Here is a 6,009-nt window from a genome sequence, read left to right as displayed (position 1 = left end):
AAGGTATGTTAATGTCTGCTTTCTCCCTTTCCTAACATTCTAAGCAAATAAAGTATGTCTTTTCTTGATATGCCTTTCTTTCTTTTGTGTATTATTCTAAACTTCATTGTGTTTTACGATGATCCCAGTATGGCTCTGTACCAGTTTCATTCCCACTTTGTTTTGCCTTTCTCCAAGTGTGCTGCCATGCCTTACTGTTAGCGCGTGGCTCTGAGTATGCTGTTCACTCTGTCCTATATCTGCGCTCTCTCTCTCTCTCTCTCTCTCTCTCTCTCTCTCTCTCTCTCTCTCTCTGTGTGTGTGTGTGTATGCAGTGCCCACAGAGACCAGAAGAGGGAGGTGTATCTCTTAGAACTGGAGTTACATACAGTTGTCAGTCATGTAGGTAGGTGCTGGTAACTGAACCTCAGTCCTCTGGGAGAGCAGTCAGTTCTCTTAACTGCTGAGCCATCTCTCCAGCCCCCAAAGCGTTCTTGATTTAGAATGTTAGGTACATGCCTGAGACGGGGGTGGGGGGGGGTGAGGTGGGGGGGTGGGGGTGGTGGTGGTGGTGGTGGTCACTAAAACACTTGCAAAAACTGAGTTGTAGACAGTTGCCATTAACAGCCCTAAAATCTCAGCCAGAGGTGACAATTACAAACAAGCAAACAAAACCAGGACCAAGGGGCTGGAGAGATGGTGTCAGGTGACAGGCACTGGAGGGACAAGGCCTTTGAAGAGGGAGGGGCTGCTTCTAGTTGTGGTTTTTTCCATTGTGTGTATATGTGTACGTGCGTGCGCATGCGTCTGTATGTGTACGTGAGTGTGAGTGTATGTGTGCATATGTGTGTGTGTGCGCGCATGCATGAGTATGTACAATGCCCCAGTGCTCCCAGATGTTAATGGATTTGGACAGCACATCAACTCGTGGATTTTCTGCTCTCAGTCTTGGCCCGCAGCTCCTTAGTGAGTGTCGCTAATCTGCACCAGGATAGATATACTGCTGTGTTGGTAAATATTTAACTCAAAACCAAAAGAGCCAACCAATCGAAGCAAACCAATAAGCAACAGCGATAATAACCCCACCAAACGTCTCTAAATCTTTGCATTTCCATGTGATGAATATCCTCACCACAGATAATTTCAGCGCAGGTTGGAAATAGTGGGCAAAATTGGCTGTGGCAAGGCTATAGCTGGCTCTGTCTAGTTTAGCTCTGAAACAGACACATTGTCTCCTAAAAGTATGACCAGAACATGGGCGATTTCCCTGCCTTTGGGCTCCAGGGGGTAGTGTAGTTTGTCCGAATCCCATGGCTCACCTGTGTGATTTAGGTTAGTCTCATCAGGCCTCGGCCATTCATGGGCTCAAGAGAACAGATCTTGGTGCATATGTACCCGGCACACAGTCAAGTTAACCTATGCCTATGGATTGACCTTGGGTCTGGATGAGTTAGGGTGCACCACACCAGTAGAGGAACTGTAATGAGGAAAGGCAAGTGGCAGGAGGAAGGTCCTGGGCAGGGCGCTCTGAGCACAGCCCTATGCACCTTGCACCTCCATCCTCTGTCCTCCATCCCCATGGCCTCTGGCCTCTTCTAATTGAAGGGTACCAAGTCGGGTCCCCTCCATCAGTTCAGAGTCAGGCCTAGACGCAGTACAACTTTCAGGTCATCCCAGCTTCCAGCTCCAACAGGGACTGACATTGCATATCATTTGAAGCACTACCACCTCAGAACCAAATACTCCCTCGATTTCCACTTCCCGGATACTCCGGGAAGCCTAGGGTAGTACCCCCACCCCCACCCTGCCACCTGGCTGAGCTCATCAATCCGCGCGCCCTCAGCCACCTCCCACAAGCTGTAGGGGTTTCCCTTCTCAACGCAGTGGCTGAGTCTCCGTGGGCTCAGGCTGCTGGGTGGGTGGCGGCTGCCCTCTAGCGTCCTCGGGGACACCAGCCAAAGGGAAATTCCCTCCCTCCTCTTAAAAAAATCGATGTATGTTCGTGGTACTGGGTTTTATCAGGCCATCATAAAAGTATATAGTGTTCTCTAAGCGTATTCTCCTCATACTTCTACCCCGTTCCTGTTTCGCATTAGACCTGCCTGTCCTTTTTTAAAATTTGTTTTGATTTTTTTGAGACAGGGTTTCTCTGTGTTGACCTTTATTCTTTATACATTTTTCTTCTACTTTCATATCATATGTTATCTTTAGGAAATATAGGATTCAAAAATATGTGGTATCTGTCTTTCTGAGACTTATTAAATTTGTTTAATACAATCTCTATCTGAACCCAGTCTCCTTCAAAAATGTGATTGTGTTCTTGTTATGTCTGAACACACACACACACACACACACACACACACACACACACACACACACACTACATGTACAGTCCACTTTTCTATTCATTCATCTGTCCAGAGACACCTAAGTTGATTCTATAACTCAGCTATTGCCAATTGTGTTGCAGAACACATGGAGTGAATGTCTGTAATATGTTGGCTTAAGCGTGCTTTGGGTAAGTATCCAGGAGCACTGTAGTTGAGGCCTGTGTACATCTATTTTCTGCTTCCTGCACAATGTCCATACTGACTTCAGTGGTTGGATCAGTAGTGCATAGGGGTCTTTTTACCTCAGCAAACTTGTCTGCATCTGTGGCTATTTGTGTGTGTGGTGTGTGTGTGGGGGGGGGTTGTTGAGGCAGGGTTTTTCTGTGTAGCTTTGTAGGCCAGGCTGGCCTGAACTCATAGAGATCCAACTGCCTCTGCCTTCTGAGTGCGCCACTATCACCTGGCTGCTATGCTATTTTCTTTTCAAGTGTGTGTGTGTGTGTGTGTGTGTGTGTGTGTGTGTGTGTGTGTGTGTGCGTGCGCGCACTTGAGTGCACAAGACCAGAGGCTGATTTGGTTGCTGGAAGCAGAACTTGGGACCTCTGGAAGGGCAGGTGCTCTTACCTGAAGAGCCATCTTTCTGCCCCCCTGCTGTAGTTTTGTTAATGACTGTTATTTCAACGGAGGTAAGACAGAATCTCAATGTAGTTTGGACTTGCATTTCTCTGATGGCCAATGGGGCTGAACTTTTTCTATGTTTGTTGGCTGTCATCTCATTAGTTTATTTACTAATAGAGGTTTTGGGTTATTATTATTTAGTTTTCTGAGTTTTTTTTTTTTTTTTGGTACATTCTAGGTATTAATCTTCTGTTAGATGTGTAGGTAGCAAGAGCTTTCTGGGAGAGAAACTTCCCATAGGCACTGGCTCCACAGCTGAGACCTGCATGCTGTCAGCATTTGAGTCCTCCAGGACCCAGGTCCCTGTAGAGTTCAGAGTAGACAATCCACCACATAGGTAATTTCATGTTTTTTCTTCTCTCTTTTTAAGTACTTTTCTTTCCTTATTGATTACATTCTGTTTGTCATGCCCTGTCAAAGGCTTTTGGTATAGATATAAACAAGGAGAATGTAATGTTTAAAAAGTGCAAGTTTAGTGTGTGTGTGTGTGCGTGCAGCAATGGCTCAGTAGGTAAAGCTACTTGCTGCTTAGGCTAATGAGCTGAGTTTGATTCCCAGAATCCACATGGTACAGAGAACCTACTCCCTCAAGCTGTTCTGACTTCTGCTGCACACCTGCCTACCCCATGCACCAAATAAATAAATAAATATAAAAATTAAAAGTGTGTGGTGATATACTATTTATGATTTAATAAAGATCGCCTGAAGTATCAGAATGCAAAGCCAGTCACACTAGTTAGCTATAGAAGCTAGACAGTGGTGGCACACACCTTTAATTCCAGGACTCAGGATGGATCTCTGTAAATTCAAGGCCACCCAGGGTTACAGGAGAGTGAATCAGTCTAAAAGATTAACAGAGCTCAGGCCTTTAATCCCAGCCTTAGAGAGGTGTTGTTGTGATGTAAGAAAAGCAGTTTGAGAGAGAAAGACACCATGTGACAGGGTTCAAGCAGAGGTTATCATTATTATTATTATTATTATTATTATTATTATTGAAAGGGGTCATAAAAAGGGGGAAAGGGAGAGGGGCTGGTCTCCAGGACAGAAACAGCAAGAGAGGAGAGAGGAGCAGAGAGACAGACAGGGAGAGAAAGAGAAAGAGGAGCACGGGAGGTGGGCAGGGTCCTTTTAAAAGGGAACACAGTGAATGTGCACAGGTGGTGCTTTTAGTGGCTACAGCTGAGGCATATCCTGTCAGGACCCCAAGGGAAGGCTAGTACAGATGCCTGAATACTAACAGGTATATAAAAGACCTGAGCCCAGTGTCTTGGGCTGCATTCCGAGATTTGGTCTCCAACCATGTTGAGGAGAGGCAGCAGTCTGAAGTTTGGAGGAGAGCTTGTGCAGACAGAGGTAGAGGTAAGAGCTAGTGGATGGCTGCTTTGCTTCTCTGATCTTTAGCTTGAAGCTTGAACCCCGATATCTATCTATGGGTCTTTTTATTTTTCCTGTTACAAAGGTGCAAAAATCATGTACTCAGAAACTAGCGTCCTTGCCCTCCACTTATGGGCTGTGTATCCTTGGAAAAATAACTTTATCTGTTCAAGCCTAACTGTGTCCTCTTTAAAGTGAGGGTAATGACAGTTCCTTACCTCAGAGACATGAAACACCTCAGGGTATAAAATCTGCATGTAGAGAAATCCTGTGCTTGTTATGTTATTAAAGCGATTGTAAATGGTTTGGAAGAAAATAGCCCCCAAAGGAGTGGCACTATGGGAGGTGTGGCTTTGTTGGAGTAGGTGTGGCCTTGTTAGAGGAAGTGTATCACTGTGGAGGTGGGCTTGAAATCTCATATATGCTCAAGCCACACCAAGTGTCTTAGATCAGTTCCTATTTCCTGCAAGTCAGGATGTAGGACACTGGACTATTTCTCCAGCACCACGTCTGGCTGCACACCACCATATTGCACCATGACGATAATGGACTGAACCTCTGAAAATGTAAGCCACCCCAATTAAATGTTTTTCCTTTATAAGAGTTGCCATGGTCATGGTGTCTCTTCACAGCAATAGAAGCCCTAACTAAGACATCAATGGTGTTGGCACATATTTCACGGGATCGTTGTGGGGGTTCCATATGGTGTATGTAAAATGTAAGGTGCCCAATGCTGAGTCTTTCCCCTGACAAACACCAGCATGCTTTGGTCTCTGTTTAACAAAGTTTCTACCACACAAATTATGAAGTTTTGTTTCAAGTTAGCAGTATGTCTGCTGACAACTATTTGTGTTTTAATTCACACAGTTAAATTTGAAATATTTCCTTCAATGACATCTTGTGTGTGGGCATGTGTATACACACATGTTCATGTATGTGTATACATGTTCATGTATGTGTATACATATTCATGTATGTGTGTGCATGCGAAAGCTAGAACTTGACATTGGGTGTCTTCCTCAATCCCTTTCTACTTTTAAATTTTTGTTACATTTCATTTATATATTGTGTGTGCATTCTGTTTGCGCGCGCACGTGTGTGTGTGTGTGTGTGTGTGTGTGTTTGTGTGTGTGTGTGTGTGTGTGATTTCGAGTTCTGGAGGGTTGAAGAAAGCTATTCTCTGAGCAAAACAGCTGGCATCTTTCCTAGATTAGCTGTGCCGGTTTGCAAGCAACTTTGAGGACTTGGGCTTGTGGTTGTTGACATCCTTGTAGGAGCAGATGGAGAAAGCCACTGTAGCCCTGTCCGAGAGCCCAGTTTGTCCTAATGCAATTCATCTATTGCACAAGGCCTAGGCACCTTAGGTAAAGTATATAGGCTGCAGGTGGAGGGAAGTTAAGTGAAGAGGGTCTTGATCTGTGTTGCTATGGAGATACCATCACTCATGCTGGGTAAAGACTTTCCATTGCAGCAGCCTGTAACTCCTCACTCATGCTCTGTAAGCAGCAAGTTTAATAAACTCAATGGTTCTGGGGCTGGAGAGATGGTCCAGAAGGTTAAAGCACTGGCTGCTCTTGCAGAGGACATGGTAGCTTATAATCATCTGTAACTACAGTTCTAGGAGATCCAATAATCTTTTCAGACTTCC

The sequence above is a fragment of the Phodopus roborovskii genome, unplaced genomic scaffold (assembly GCF_943737965.1).
Source record: "Phodopus roborovskii unplaced genomic scaffold, PHOROB, whole genome shotgun sequence".
In the NCBI taxonomy this organism is placed as follows: domain Eukaryota; kingdom Metazoa; phylum Chordata; class Mammalia; order Rodentia; family Cricetidae; genus Phodopus; species Phodopus roborovskii.
This window is presented reverse-complemented; position numbering follows the sequence as displayed.